The sequence below is a fragment of the Sander lucioperca genome, chromosome 12 (genome assembly GCF_008315115.2).
Source record: "Sander lucioperca isolate FBNREF2018 chromosome 12, SLUC_FBN_1.2, whole genome shotgun sequence".
NCBI classification, from domain to species: Eukaryota; Metazoa; Chordata; class Actinopteri; order Perciformes; family Percidae; genus Sander; species Sander lucioperca.
The window spans coordinates 22,438,274-22,455,053 of NC_050184.1; the positions used below are offsets into that span (position 1 = coordinate 22,438,274).

The 16,780-nt window shown below is 39.8% G+C and overlaps 1 protein-coding gene across 1 annotated transcript in view; it reads right to left on the minus strand.

Annotated features, from left to right (window-relative positions):
• Window positions 1–15,205: 15,205 nt before the first annotated feature.
• Window positions 15,206–16,780, minus strand: part of slc35a2 (solute carrier family 35 member 2) — a 39,960-nt gene continuing 38,385 nt past the window's right edge. The window contains exon 7 of the mRNA XM_031293095.2: window positions 15,206–15,219. The gene's annotated coding sequence lies outside the window, so the exon portion shown is untranslated. The remainder of the gene's footprint in view (window positions 15,220–16,780) is intronic.

Consider the following 16,780-nt stretch of genomic DNA (forward strand, 5'->3'; position numbering starts at 1 on the left):
GACTAAACCTTTATCACAAGCTGCTTTAACACATAAGCTCTCGCCATATGATCCATTTCTATCACGATCAGGTTTAACAAAATCTTAATGTAGCTTAATGTAAAATGTTCACTTTCTTTAGTGTTAACCTTATAAACTAATATAGGAGATAGTTTTACTGTTAGCTGACATAGTCTGTCCATGTTATAGCATTGACTGCCTATATTACCTTTCAACAGATGTATTCTCAGTAATCTGGCAATCTACTAGAAACAGGTTGCTTTTAAATCACCAAAATACTGGGGACAACCCTGTTTGGTGTGCTCCTCAATGCTTTTAGCATTGGGGGGCTAACACTATTGTTACTTTCACTTTATGACAAGTGTGTTCTGACTGACCTGTCAGCTCACGTTCTCTGTCAGTCATTTCTAACTAGCATGTTATATGGCTAGCTAACTAGCTTGTTAGCTGTCCATTGTCCTTCTATTTACTTCACTAAAACAATAAGATTGACATCCACTGAACCAGAGTGCTTATGTTATCAGTAGTTAGCTTGTACTGGTTTCCTATCTGCGTCCAAGTTATAGCAGCTTAGCTGGGAGCTTCACCCACCTACAGTTAATGTTAGCGCTCATAAGGCGGTCCTTTTTATAGTGTCAACTTCCTATATTACCATCTAACAGATGTATTCACAGTAACGGGCCAATATGCTAGAAACAGGGTGCTAGTCGTGACAGCCCTGTTTGGCCTACTTCTCAATTCTGTTAGCATCATTGCTGTTAACTGTAAACATCTTAGGTTAGCTAATGTTGTATTTTGGTTTCTCCCTTGTAACTAGGGCTGAACGATTTTTGAAAATAATCTAATTGCGAGTTTTTCAAAAATATTGCAATTCAATATGCGATTATTTTTTAAGCTCTTTGTCTTCTGTATTATTCAACAAAGACAAGCAATGAATCATTGTATAGTATGAACAATACCAGATTCTTGTTCTTTCCTGGAGGCCTGTATGTGATGATGAAATTAGGTGATGCAGGAATTTATATGAATGACATCTTTTATTTAACTACTTCAGTCCCAGTAGTATACTGAGCACTGACCAAGCCTGGTGGAAACATTCATATGAAAGTCAGAAACAAATCACACAAACTAAAGGGCAGATTGCAGAAATATAAAAACAAATATGTGGCTTTACTACACTTAGTAGTATTCACATTCAATTATCATTTACTGTAATAAACATATGTAAATATGTGGATTGCACTTTTTAAACACTGTCTTTGAACTCTACTAGACAGTTAAATAAGTAAAAATATAGTATATACAGTATATACAATGGTGTATTTTTTTACAGAGCACACAGAGGAGCTGCCTCCAGCCCCTCCCTCCCCTCATGAAGTGGCGTGCAGCGTGCATGACAGCGTCAACGTTGCACTCACACTCAGAGACAGAGAGGCTATCGTTACGTTAGCAGTAGCATGCTGCTGCTGGTCTTGCCGTGGGATTAACTGTACTAATAAAAGCGTTGAAACAACGCGGCCACGCTGCTGTGATAGGTCCCCGAACGGCATTTATCAGAGTCTGGTTGTTACCCCTCCCCGTGGTAGTCTCAACCACTCCATATCTTTGTAACGGAGCTAGCTAACTGGATCTAACCGCTAATCGGAGCTAATCATTGCTAACCGAGCCTTCAGTTCTGCGTGCCTGTATCCATTAACTGCATGTATGGACTCGAGCCAGAATAAAACCCTTCATTTTATTAAAATGGCTGTAAAAGTTTTAAACTACAACTCAGAGTTGTTTGAATGACAGAAATCTGCTTAAGGTACGGCGTAGCGTTAGCGTGCTAAGTTGGTGCTTTCTCTGTGGGTACAGACTGATTTGCTCTTGCGAGTCACGTGACCAAATCGCAGCCTTAACATATCGCAATATTATTGCAAATGCAATTAATCGTTCAGCCCTACTTGTTACATATGCCAAAAACAGTAACAGATGAAGTAACATGAAGTCAAGTACATGTACATATAGTGTACTGTAATTGTAACCTGTACTGGATACAGTATTTTATGTTTGTCTGTTTGCTGAGCTAACAGTGTTATACACACTACTGTAGTAGCTGTATGAAAACTGGGTCATGTTTTGTGGCGATTCTCCATGTTGACATGTTGACTGATTTGGCTATATGGAGAGAAATTTATTCTATTTTCCTCAGTCTGCAGCATTGTGCTTGTATAGTGTAGGGAACTTATTGTATATTTGCTTTCTCTGTGTACTTCATTTACAGTACTATAATCACGAGAAGTAGAATTGCTAAAAGTGTTTCAGATAGCAACAGCAGTGGATAACTGGTTCAAACAGAATTAAGATGTTTTCTGATAATTGGGTGTGTGCTTTTCCTAATGATATGTAGCATTTTGAAAGAACTGGTCCTTGTTTTTAAAATAGTACTTAAGCAATCGAAAAGAAGAAGAAGAAAAAAAAACAAAAAACTGCAATTGTAACATACTGCTGTTTATACTGTTTAAACCTCTGGATTAAACAGATTCTCTTCTTAAAAACAGAAAATGTAAAGTCCCAAGGCTATCAGACGGCTTACAACTTGCCACCCCTGAACCAGGTGATCAACTTACAAGAGGAGAAAAGTTGACATTTAATTGCCCCCCGGCCTGCAGACTAAGCGTGAAAGCAGTGGATGACTGTTTAGCAGGTGGTCAATGGAGTGACTCCTTTCCAACATGTGGAGGTAAATCAAGGCTCTTTATCTAGATGTTTCTCACAGAGCACCGTAATCTCACAACGCATGATTTGCACTATTTATCCTGTGTTCTACATTTTACAAATCATGTTTGTGATGTGCTATTTTTTCTTCTTCTAGTACACATTAATAATACTTACCGTTTCTGGTATTAACATTAATCCAACTTAAAGTTAAATAAAGTTTGAATTAACACATCTTTAAAAGGGGTTTGAACAAGACCTGAACATTAAAACCTTCATGTATAGTGTGTATAGCAGAGCGACTGTATAAGACTATTGGTTTTAGCTTTTTCTATGAAATAACTTATTTTTTTATTTTTTTTGTGGGGGTGACTGGGTATGGGTGATCACAAGCACAAGGGTGTGTGAACAGTAAAGTAGCATTCAATCGTGTGTGACCTAATCTAAGTCTGGTATAGACCAGTTCTTCCCTTATGTTTAAACTCAGAGCAGTACCCCTTTTCCAGGGCACATTCTTCAGTATTTTATGATAGCACATGATTACTTTCTTTTGTGCTAACCTTATAAACCAATAGGGGGATAGTTTTTATTGTTAGCTGCCATCGTCTGTCATTGCTACAGTGTTGACTTCCTATATTACCTTCTAACAGCTGTATTCTCAGTAATGGGCATGTTTTGATGTGATTCTCCATGTTGACATGTTGACTGATTTGGGTATATGGAGAGAAATTAATTATATTTTCTTTTTATTCTAGCCTTATAAACCAATACGGTAGATAGTTACGTGTAAACATCCTAGGTTAACTAATATTGTATTAGTTCTCTACCCGTGTAACATATGCCAAAAACAGTAACAGATGAAGTCAAGTACATGTACATTTTAGTGCTTGTAAGGAATTGATACCTGTATGGTATATTAGCACTTCACAGAGGAAAATCCCACCCATTCCATGTGTAAAGGGTTGTAGGACTGTTTATAAAATAAGAAGACATTTGGTTTTCGGTTTTGTTGTGTGTTAGGATGTTGTATTTTAGACGGTGACGTTCATGTTAAACTGTACCCATTTATGTTTTTAGCTCACCTGCAAAGTTTGTCATTCCTTCACCTCAGGTATGTTTATACAAGCACTGTCGCTGTTTAAACAAGGCATTAGCTGATGAGTTGCTGATGCCATGAATAGTTTGAAAGTTACCAACGCATAAAAATAAAAGGGGTTGTACTCTGAGGTAACCTGGAGGGGGGGGTTCAATTTTAATTTATTATTATTATTATTATTATTATTATTATTGATTGTGTTAAGATAGTTTAACTAGTTTGTTTTTGACATATAGATTACTTCTGATCGTAAGCGGATGCTATTTCGCAAATTCACTACTTGGTTGTTTACTTCTAGCTAGTTAAAAGTAATATTGGAACTGAATCCTTACTAAAACAGATCACTGTTCTAACATGTGTTTAACTATCTAGAGGTGACTGCTATGTTTATAGTAGTTCTTCTTGAAATTACACCTACCAGGGACTTTTATTGTAAGATATTGATAACTCGTGTGAAAACATCAACACGGTCTATTTAGTAATTCAATTCAATTCAATTCAATTTTATTTATAGTATCAAATCATAACAAGAGTTATCTCGAGACACTTTACAGATAGAGTAGGTCTAGACCAAACTCTGTACTTTACGAAGCCCCAACTATTACAGTGGTTGCCTCAAGAGCAAGCATTAGCAGTAGCTATTGCGACAGTGGCAAGGAAAAACTCCCTTTTTTGTTAGGAAGAAACCTCGGACAGACCCAGACTCTTGGTAGGCGGTGTCTGACGGCACCAGTTGGGGAAGTGGTGAATGGTGGCAATAATAGTCATAATAAAGATAGTGAAACAGTGACCACAGTGGTAGTCATAGTAGTTCATGTCATAGTAGGGCACAGCAGGGCGTTACGGGGTGTAGTGTGGCACAGCAGCCTGGGTGGACACGGTTGGACGCAGTCGGACACTGCGGGGAAACGTAGAGCGTAGCAGGGTGTAGTAAGTCCATAGCGTCAGCTGCACCCAGGACCCCGGTGTAGGTGCCACCCAATTCCAAGGCGATGTTCTGGGTGAAGAAGAAGCAAAGGGACTCCGGGGAGAAAACTCCCCAGAGCTAGGTTAGTAACAGGCATTTCTGGGACTAAGATGCACACAAAAGGAGACAAGTGAAAAGAGAGAAGAGGGAGCGGCTCATTGTGTCCTTGGAAGGAGCTTCCCACAGCAGTCTAAAGTTATAATAGTATAACTAAGAGAGGCAGGCTAAAGAGAGGGGCCCTGGACCGGGCTCGTACTCTCCCCTGCCGGAACGGGCTTGTACTTCCTGCCTCCCTCTACTCTACTATGCTGCAACTCCTCACTCCCTAACTATAAGCTTTATCAAAGATGATGGTTTTCAGTTTATTCTTAAATGTGGCGACGGTGTCAGCCCCCCGAACCCAAGTTGGGAGCTGGTTCCACAGGAGAGGAGCCTGGTAGCTGAAGGCTCTGGCTCCCATTCTACTTTTAGAGACTCTAGGAACCACAAGTAGCTCTGAGTTCTGGGAGCGCAGTGCTCTAGTGGGACAATAAGGTACTAAGAGCTCTTCTATGTATGATGGTGCTTGACCATTTAGTGCTTTGTAGGTCAGGAGAAGGATTTTAAATTCAATCCTGGATTTTACAGGAAGCCAATGCAGGGAAGCTAATACAGGAGAAATGTGATCTCTTTTGTTAGTTCTTGTCAGAACACGTGCTGCAGCATTCTGGATCAGCTGGAGGGTCTTGAGGGACTTATTTGAGCAGCCTGATAGTAAAGAATTACAGTAGTCCAGCCGGGAAGTAACGAATGCATGGACTAGTTTTTCAGCATCGTTTTGAGACAGGATGTTCCTGATTTTGGCAATGTTACGAAGATGGGAAAAGGCTGTTCTTGAGGTTTGTTTTAAGTGGGCGTTAAAGGATAGATCCTGGTCAAAAATGACTCCTAGATTTCTGACAGTAGTGCTGGAGGCCAGGGCAATACCATCTAGGGTAGCTATATATTTAGATAATGAAGTTCGGTGGTGCTTGGGTCCCAGCACAATAACTTCCGTTTTGTTTGAGTTTAACATCAGAAAATTGTGGGTCATCCAGGATTTTATATCTTTAATGCACGCTTGAAGTTTAGCTAACTGACCGCTTTCGTCTGGCTTAATTGACAGATATAATTGGGTGTTGTCTGCGTAACAGTGAAAGTTAATTGAGTGTTTCCTAATAATATTGCCTAGAGGAAGCATATATAAAGAGAATAGAATTGGTCCAAGCACTGAGCCTTGAGGAACGCCATGGCTAACTTTAGCGTATTTGGATGGTTTATCGTTAATATTAACAAATTGGGATCGCTCAGAAAAATAGGACTTAAACCAGCTTAGTGCGATTCCTTTAATGCCAACTAAATGTTCCAGTCTCTGTAAGAGGATGGTATGGTCAATAGTGTCGAATGCAGCACTAAGATCTAATAAGACAAGTACGGAGACAAGTCCTTTGTCAGCAGCAGTTAGAAGGTCGTTAGTGATTTTCACCAGTGCCGTCTCTGTGCTATGATGCTTTCTAAATCCTGACTGAAAGTCTTCAAATAGACTATTTCTATGCAGAAAGTCACACAATTGATTAGCGACTACCTTCTCAAGGATTTTGGAGAGAAACGGGAGGTTAGATATAGGTCTATAGTTGGCTAAGACCTCAGGGTCGAGGGTGGGTTTTTTCAGAATAGGTTTTATCACAGCTACTTTAAAAGACTGCGGTACGTGACCCGTTAATAAGGACATATTGATCGTATCTAGTAATGTGGTATTGACCACGGGTAGTGCTTCTTTAAGTAGCCTCGTTGGAATGGGGTCTAAGAGACAGGTAGTTGGCTTAGCTGAAGAGACCCTTAACATTAATTGTTGGAGGTCTAAAGGATAGAAGCTGTCTAAATAAGTATCAGGTCTTATCGTTCTTTCTAGCCCTCCTGCGCCCAATGGTGAGCCGTTAGAAGCTGTGGGCAGAAGGTGATGAATTTTTTCTCTAATTGTTATAATTTTATCATTAAAAAAGGTCATGAAGTCATCACTGCTCAGAGCTATAGAAATAGATGGCTCAACAGAGCTATGACTCTTTGTCAGCCTGGCTACAGTGCTGAAAAGAAACCTTGGGTTGTTCTTATTTTCTTCTATTAGTGTTGAGTAATAGTCTGATCTGGCATTTCTGAGGGCCCTCCTATAATTTTTTAGACTATCTTGCCAATCCACACGAGATTCTTCCAGTTTGGTGGAACGCCATTTACTTTCAAGTTTTCGTGAGATTTGTTTTAATTTGCGAGTTTGGGAGTTATACCAAGGTGCTAGTTTCCTTTCCTTCATCATCTTCTTTTTGAGAGGAGCAACCGAGTCTAAAGTAGTCCGTAGGCAGGCCGTAGCAGCGTCTACGAAGTTATCAAGTTGGGAGGGACTAGAGTTAACATAACAGTCCTCTGTTATATTAAGGCATGACATTGAGTTAAGTGCTGTTGGAATAACTTCCTTAAATTTAGCTATAGCACTGTCAGATAAGCATCTAGTGTAGAAACTTTTATTTAATTTCGTATAGTCTGGTAGTAGGAATTCGGAAGTTATTAAAAAATGGTCTGATAATAAAGGATTCTGCGGAAATACTATTAAATCGTCAATTTTGATGCCATATGCCAGCACAAGGTCGAGGGTGTGGTTAAAACAGTGCGTGGCCTTATGCACCCTCTGACTGAAACCAATAGAATCTAGCAGTGAATTGAAAGCAGTACTAAGGCTATTGCTGTCAACGTCCACATGGATATTAAAATCACCTACAATAAGTACTTTGTCTGATTGAAGGACTACGCATGATAAAAACTCTGAGAATTCAGATAAAAACTCAGAATATGGACCTGGTGCTCGGTAAACAACAACGAATATAATTGGCTGTACTGTTTTCCATGTTGGGTGTTGAAGATTAAGAACAAGGCTTTCAAACGAGTTATAATTTAGTTTAGGTTTAGGATTAATTAACAGGCTCGAGTCAAATATGGCTGCAACTCCCCCTCCTCGGCCTGAGCCTCGTGGAATTTGGGTATTATTATGACTGGGAGGAGTGGCTTCGTTTAAACTAACATATTCGTCATGGCCCAGCCAGGTTTCGGTGAGGCAGAATAAATCAATGTGGTTATCTGATATCAATTCGTTTACCAATAATGCTTTCGATGACAGAGATCTAATATTTAATAGTCCACATTTGATTTTCCTATTCTGTTCTATCGTTGCAGTGGTTGTTTTAATTCCAATTAGGTTGTTTAGTATAGCACCTCTTTTGTTAGCGTTTGGTTTAAACGGTCTCAGTCGGGGGACAGACACGGTGGTTATGGGATTATGAATGGGTGATTGCTCTGAAGGGAGCACAGAGGGGCGTGTAGCGCTGTATCTCTGATTATTGACTTTGGGAGAGTGTGTCTGGTCGGTGTGCTTGTGGGAGTGTTTACGGGATGTAAACAGTCAATCAGAGGTCTGGGTATGCAGGGCGTGGTGCAAATTTCCACGTAGCATCTGGCTTCCGCGTGTATTGGGATGAATCCCATCCCTGCTGAACAGGGAGCCACGTTCCCAAAACAGATTGAAGTTGTCAATAAAACCTATCTTGTGAATGCTGCATGTGAGCTGGAGCCAGGTGTTAAGGGAGAGTAGTCTACTAAAGAGGCATGATCCGCGACCTAGAGATGGAAGTGGGCCCGAAATAAAAACCGACTTCCCAGTGCTTTTTAAAGCCTCAATGAGAGTGGTAAAGTCTCGCCTTGTGCGCTCACACTCCTGAATCCGAGTGGACATGTCGTTATGTCCACAATGGACCACGAGGCGTTTGATAGAGGTCGGAAATGAGGGTATCAGGTCCATAACTTTAGCCAGGATGTCTGCAACTTTGGCTCCGGAAAAACAGTGTGTGACAGCATTATGAAACCGTAGGTCTCTAGTGATGGAGTCCCCAATAATTACTGTGGTTAGGGGGAAGAGCGGACGAGGAGTGGGGGGGTGTGGGTAGCCGGTGACGGGAGCAAAACAGTCAGTATCGGTTTCAGATGGGCAGGGAAAAGAAGAGGAAGATTGCTTACCGTTCGGTTGTGGAGATTGTTTTCGCGCGGTAGCAATCGTCTTCCGTGACGACGGCTGGTCAGTCTGCTTTGAAGCGGGGCGAGCCCGGTGAGCCGCACTGGCCACCACCGGCTCCGACTCCGACAAAGCATTGAAGCGGTTGGAGAGGCTGAGGGCAGGAGGCGATGGAGCCCTACCCGAGGCTCTCTTTCGGCCGCAAACCACCTCAGTCCAGGGTGGCTTGATAACCGGTGTCGAGCAGGACGATGGGCGTGGGCAGGCAGCTGGGTCCCATGGCGCGGTTTCCTGGAAGGCCGCCGAGAGAGATGAGATCCGGAGCGACTGATTATGAGCCACGTCCAAGCAGGCGGTTAACAAAGCATCTTTGGTTTTTAAGTCCTCGGAAAGCCGACGAACATCTTCCCTGAGGTCAGCAATTTCTTTGTTTGTATTATTGAACAACGAGGAAATCCTGAGGGGGAGTGGGGACTCGCCAGGTGTAGAGGTTGCCATGAAGATAGCGTAATGTATCACGACTGCAGATAATCAGCTCTTTACCTTGATTGCTGATTTGCTAGGTGTATGGGGCAATGGTAAAACCTAAAACTGTAATATAACTGAAAGAACACAAGAAACTGGATTGTTTGTGTCAGTTTAGGCGTCATGTTATGTGTTGTTCATCAGAATTTAGTCTTCATTCCTCCATATAACATAAGTCTAAAAATGATGGGATCATATCAGTCTGTATAAAACGTAAGTACAATTTCACTCCTATAATAAAAACAGATCTAGAAATGATATGATCCTTAAATAGTAGGTTTTTCTTTTGGTTTTTTTTAATGAATACAAAGCAAACTGAACAGAAAAAACGTATTTTCTTTTCTTTCAGTTGCAGCTGAAATATAATAATAATAATAATAATAATAATAATAATAATAATAAATTAAAATTGAACCCCCCCCTCCAGGTTACCTCAGAGTACAACCACTTTTATTTTTATGCGTTGGTAACTTTCAAACTATTCATGCCATCAGCAACTCATCAGCTAATGCCTTGTTTAAACAGCGACAGTGCTTGTATAAACATACCTGAGGTGAAGGAATGACAAACTTTGCAGGTGAGCTAAAAACATAAATGGGTACAGTTTAAAAAAACAAAAAAAAAAACATGAACGTCACCGTCTAAAATACAACATCCTAACACACAACAAAACCGAAAACCAAATGTCTTCTTATTTTATAAACAGTCCTACAACCCTTTACACATGGAATGGGTGGGATTTTCCTCTGTGAAGTGCTAATATACCATACAGGTATCAATTCCTTACAAGCACTAAAATGTACATGTACTTGACTTCATCTGTTACTGTTTTTGGCATATGTTACACGGGTAGAGAACTAATACAATATTAGTTAACCTAGGATGTTTACACGTAACTATCTACCGTATTGGTTTATAAGGCTAGAATAAAAAGAAAATATAATTAATTTCTCTCCATATACCCAAATCAGTCAACATGTCAACATGGAGAATCACATCAAAACATGCTCATTACTGAGAATACAGCTGTTAGAAGGTAATATAGGAAGTCAACACTGTAGCAATGACAGACGATGGCAGCTAACAATAAAAACTATCCCCCTATTGGTTTATAAGGTTAGCACAAAAGAAAGTAATCATGTGCTATCATAAAATACTGAAGAATGTGCCCTGGAAAAGGGGTACTGCTCTGAGTTTAAACATAAGGGAAGAACTGGTCTATACCAGACTTAGATTAGGTCACACACGATTGAATGCTACTTTACTGTTCACACACCCTTGTGCTTGTGATCACCCATACCCAGTCACCCCCACAAAAAAAATAAAAAAATAAGTTATTTCATAGAAAAAGCTAAAACCAATAGTCTTATACAGTCGCTCTGCTATACACACTATACATGAAGGTTTTAATGTTCAGGTCTTGTTCAAACCCCTTTTAAAGATGTGTTAATTCAAACTTTATTTAACTTTAAGTTGGATTAATGTTGATACCAGAAACGGTAAGTATTATTAATGTGTACTAGAAGAAGAAAAAATAGCACATCACAAACATGATTTGTAAAATGTAGAACACAGGATAAATAGTGCAAATCATGCATTGTGAGATTACGGTGCTCTGTGAGAAACATCTAGATAAAGAGCCTTGATTTACCTCCACATGTTGGAAAGGAGTCACTCCATTGACCGCCTGCTAAACAGTCATCCACTGCTTTCACGCTTAGTCTGCAGGCCAGGGGGCAATTAAATGTCAACTTTTCTCCTCTTGTAAGTTGATCACCTGGTTCAGGGGTGGCAAGTTGTAAGCCGTCTGATAGCCTTGGGACTTTACATTTTCTGTTTTTAAGAAGAGAATCTGTTTAATCCAGAGGTTTAAACAGTATAAACAGCAGTATGTTACAATTGCAGTTTTTTGGTTTTTTTCTTCTTCTTCTTTTTGATTGCTTAAGTACTATTTTAAAAACAAGGACCAGTTCTTTCAAAATGCTACATATCATTAGCAAAAGCACACACCCAATTATCAGAAAACATATGTCTTAATTCTGTTTGAACCAGTTATCCACTGCTGTTGCTATCTGAAACACTTTTAGCAATTCTACTTCTCGTGATTATAGTACTGTAAATGAAGTACACAGAGAAAGCAAATATACAATAAGTTCCCTACACTATACAAGCACAATGCTGCAGACTGAGGAAAATAGAATAAATTTCTCTCCATATAGCCAAATCAGTCAACATGTCAACATGGAGAATCGCCACAAAACATGACCCAGTTTTCATACAGCTACTACAGTAGTGTGTATAACACTGTTAGCTCAGCAAACAGACAAACATAAAATACTGTATCCAGTACAGGTTACAATTACAGTACACTATATGTACATGTACTTGACTTCATGTTACTTCATCTGTTACTGTTTTTGGCATATGTAACAAGTAGGGCTGAACGATTAATTGCATTTGCAATAATATTGCGATATGTTAAGGCTGCGATTTGGTCACGTGACTCGCAAGAGCAAATCAGTCTGTACCCACAGAGAAAGCACCAACTTAGCACGCTAACGCTACGCCGTACCTTAAGCAGATTTCTGTCATTCAAACAACTCTGAGTTGTAGTTTAAAACTTTTACAGCCATTTTAATAAAATGAAGGGTTTTATTCTGGCTCGAGTCCATACATGCAGTTAATGGATACAGGCACGCAGAACTGAAGGCTCGGTTAGCAATGATTAGCTCCGATTAGCGGTTAGATCCAGTTAGCTAGCTCCGTTACAAAGATATGGAGTGGTTGAGACTACCACGGGGAGGGGTAACAACCAGACTCTGATAAATGCCGTTCGGGGACCTATCACAGCAGCGTGGCCGCGTTGTTTCAACGCTTTTATTAGTACAGTTAATCCCACGGCAAGACCAGCAGCAGCATGCTACTGCTAACGTAACGATAGCCTCTCTGTCTCTGAGTGTGAGTGCAACGTTGACGCTGTCATGCACGCTGCACGCCACTTCATGAGGGGAGGGAGGGGCTGGAGGCAGCTCCTCTGTGTGCTCTGTAAAAAAATACACCATTGTATATACTGTATATACTATATTTTTACTTATTTAACTGTCTAGTAGAGTTCAAAGACAGTGTTTAAAAAGTGCAAAAAGTTTATTACAGTAAATGATAATTGAATGTGAATACTACTAAGTGTAGTAAAGCCACATATTTGTTTTTATATTTCTGCAATCTGCCCTTTAGTTTGTGTGATTTGTTTCTGACTTTCATATGAATGTTTCCACCAGGCGGTCAGTGCTCAGTATACTACTGGGACTGAAGTAGTTAAATAAAAGATGTCATTCATATAAATTCCTGCATCACCTAATTTCATCATCACATACAGGCCTCCAGGAAAGAACAAGAATCTTGTATTGTTCATACTATACAATGATTCATTTCATAATTTTTAGAAAAAGTACTGAGAGCTAAACACACTGAAGGTGTATCTCATTTCGGATACTTTCGTCAGTACACTTACATGTAGTAAAACTGTATGTACTCACTTGTGTAGTGCGTAAATTTCAACAGGGTAATGTCTCAAATCGCTCATGGCCGTTATGCAGAAATGGTCTCTCTCTCTCTCTCTCTCTCTCTCTCTCTCTCTCTCTCTCTCTCTATCTCTCTATCTCTCTCTGTCTCTCTCTCTCTCTCTCTCTCTCTCTCTATCTCTCTCTGTCTCTCTCTCTCTCTCTCTCTCTCTCTCTCTAACTCTCTCCCTCTCTCTTTGCCTCTCTCTCTCTCTCTCTCTCTCTCTCCCTCTCTCTCTCTCTCTCTCTCTCTCCCTCTCAATTTCAATTTTCAATTTCAAGTTGCTTTATTGGCATGACAAAAAAAAATGCATTTGTTTTGCCAAAGCATAAGAACAAACATATATAAACAACGACAAGGAGTAAATATATCTGATATAATAATACAAGTAAACAGGATAATTATGATATAGATGCAGATACTAAACACATTCTGTGCATGTCCTTCAAAGGGTACATTGAAACAATAATATATATAAAAAAAAGAATACAGACAAACAAAATAATAAAAAAAATATATATATATAAAAATATATATATATATATATATATATATATATATATTTAACTTGTATAAATAATTCTTATACAAGTTTCTATTTGTTTAGCCTTGTATTGTGGCAGGAGAAGACATATTTAGCAACTAGCCATGCCGTGCTTTTATCTTCCCCTAATAAAAAAGGAAGCTTTTTGTCCTCGGTGTAGGTAGTGAAGCCTGGTTTATGTTTTTCAAATTTTTGGAAATATTTGGTTCTTAAGTCTTCATATTTGGGACATGTACATAGGAAATGTAATTCTGTTTGGATATCCTGGTGGCAGTGTGTACAGACTCGTTCCTCTCTTGGTCTCCACACTTTTAAATGTCGACCTCTTTCAATTTCCAGCTCGTAGTCACTGACTCTGTATTTTGTTAAAATTCGTATTTCTTTTGGATTTTTTGTTTTGAGATATTCGGCCAATTGGATATCTCTGTTCAGGGCTTGATAACAGAGGAGTTTGTGTTGTATTTTATTTTCATTTTGCCATTGTTCTGTATACTCGTCTTTTAATTTAGTTTCAAATCTTTTGATTGAAGACTGAGGATTGTGTCTGTGGCGGCTCTGATGCTCAGTGTACCTGTCTCTCTCTCTACCTGTCTGTCTACTACTGACTGTGTTTAGCTCCGTGTACCTGTGAGCCAGCTGGTCGAGGGGGTGGACATCTGAACACCGCTGGTTGCTCAGGAGAGCTTTGTATACAATGGAATTTTTATCAGCTTGATTTAAATGCTGCCAAAATTTAATTGACCTTATTTGGATTTGAATTTTCAGAGGGAATATACCGAGTTCTGCTCTGCATGCATTGTTTGGGGTGTTTGGGCGAACTTTTAGAATAATTTTACAGAATTCCAGTTGCAGTTTTTCAGTGGGAGTTTTATCCCAGTTTTTAAATTCTGGTTTCGAAATCGGGCCCCAAACTTCGCTTCCGTAAAGCATTATTGGTGTTATCAGAAAATTGTAGATTTTTAGCCAAATTCTTGCAGGGATATTTGTTTTTCCAAATTTGCATTTGATTGCATACAAAGCTCTCTGAGCTTTATTACATAGTGTGTTTATGGCCAGGTTGAAACTCCCTGATGCACTAATTTCAACCCCTAATAATTATATCAACCCTTTTGTTCTAGTCTGGTGTTGCCCAGAGTGAAGTTGTAACTCTGTCTATTTCCCTGAGATCTGGCTCTCCTCTGAAATACCATAACACTGGTCTTTTTCAGATTGACTGTCAGTGCCCATTTCTGACAGTACTGCTCTAGGACGGACAGGCCCTGTTGTAAACCCTCTTCTGTTGGGGACAACAGAACTAGATCATCGGCATAGAGCAGGAACTTGATGTTGGTATCATGGAGTGTGAGACCTGGGGCTGCAGATTGCTCTCTCTCTCTCTCTCTCTCTCTCTCTCTCTCTCTGTCTCTCTGTCTCTCTGTGATTTCTCTTTTAATTTAACTTAGTTTAATATGGCTTTTCAATGAACTGCTTTGTTCACCTGTCTACCATATAAGTTACAGAGGGGATACACAAAATATCAGGCTGTTTTTCACCTAATATAATGTGTATCCCCTCCTCTAACATGCAAAGGGTCTGTCCTGTCATCATGTGAGTTATTTTCTGTGTTTACCAGGTCACAATAAACAACCTGAGATAATATGGAGATGTCTGCTTTTTTCTAGCAAAAGTTACAGAGGGGATACACATTATTGCAGGTGAAAAATGGCCTGATATAATGTGTATCCCCTCTGTACCTTTTGCTAGAAAACAGCAGACATCTCTATATTACCTAATGTTGTTTAATTAGTTAAGTTAATTTATCAAACTATCCTTGTGGAAGAGTGGAATATTTTTTGTTAACTTCTCAGCTTAAGTGAATTATAATTTTACCTTTACATTATTTGTTGAACCATTTTTGTGCCAATCGGAATAACCGTTGCCAAGATACAACCATTCCTGTTTCGACAGCCACCTACAGGAAGTTGATCCTCCATAACTTGCGCATTATTTTAGATATCAAAATTCTTTTGATAACTTTTTGTCATGAGGGTCCTCCGAGTCTATACACATGTTTTCGTGCAGATCGGACTCTAACCCCAGGAAGCGTTAAGAGTTAGACAAAGTAGGTTTCCCATATATAACAGCGCCATCTAATGGCCGATTGCCACCAAATTTGGCACAGATGCTAAATCGGCTATGAGGGTCCATAGATAGTACCTGCAAAGTTTTGTGAAGATCGGAATCACCAACACACACACACACACACACACACACACACACACAGATGCTGATTCAACAAAAAACTCTGTATGAGGAGATATCGAAAAATGCAGATGTCAGTTTGGGAGACGAGGAGACGAGGAGGGGATCTGTTCTGACTCATCGACGCCTGGGGAGGAGAGCGAGCGGAGAGGAGACAGCACGCCAGCCTGATAAGAGAAATAGGGAGGTGATGCACACCACACCCACAGTCTAATAACACACAAACTATGAGGAAAACATATTTCTTACCTCTGGAACTGTGTTTCTCAAGCTTTCTTCAATATTGTATCCCCTTTGAATTGCTTTTTTAAGCCAAGTACCTCCTGGCCAGGGCAAAACATGGAAAACAAAGTCTCTATAAAGAGGAACAATACAGCAACCTTTTTTAAACAAAAACATTTAAAGGTGCAGTAGGTAAGACTTATAAAACTAACTTTCTGTCATGTTTGCTGAAACTGACCCTATGTTCCAGTAGAACTACATGAAGCAGGTCATTTAAAAAATGAATCTAGCTCCTCTGGCTCCACCTACAGCCTGGAGAGAGATTTACAAAAACCCACCGCTCCCTGTTCAGATCCTAGACATTATATATAAAATGGACCACCAGATCCCGTGTCTCTGGACGGAGACCAGTGAAGGATATTAGAAGATCTTTCCCGGTGATGGCTGAGCGTTACTGAGCAGCCTCCAACTGAGCTTGAAGACGTAGATGTGACGTGAGCAACCTGTCTGAAAGTTGGAAGTCTTCTGGTAGCTGTGCCAAGAGAAATCTCAATCATTCCCAATCTAGCAGAGACGGAGAGCGTAGGTATATGTAAGGAGATAACATAGACACAGGCTAATTATTGATCACTAAAATGGTAGTTAACATTAGTAATTAAACTTAAACAGCTAATGGAAGTCCAAACTGCCTGAGAGCTTCTCCTGTACTATACGGTAATTCCTCTACTATGAGACAGTAAGTCTCGTGGTTATGACCCAATCGTTAGCCTATTTTTATAAAAACGTCTGCTACGGAGCCATAACGTGAGGTACAAGGTAATGGAGCCTTTTATACATTGTCGTGTTTCTTTAGAA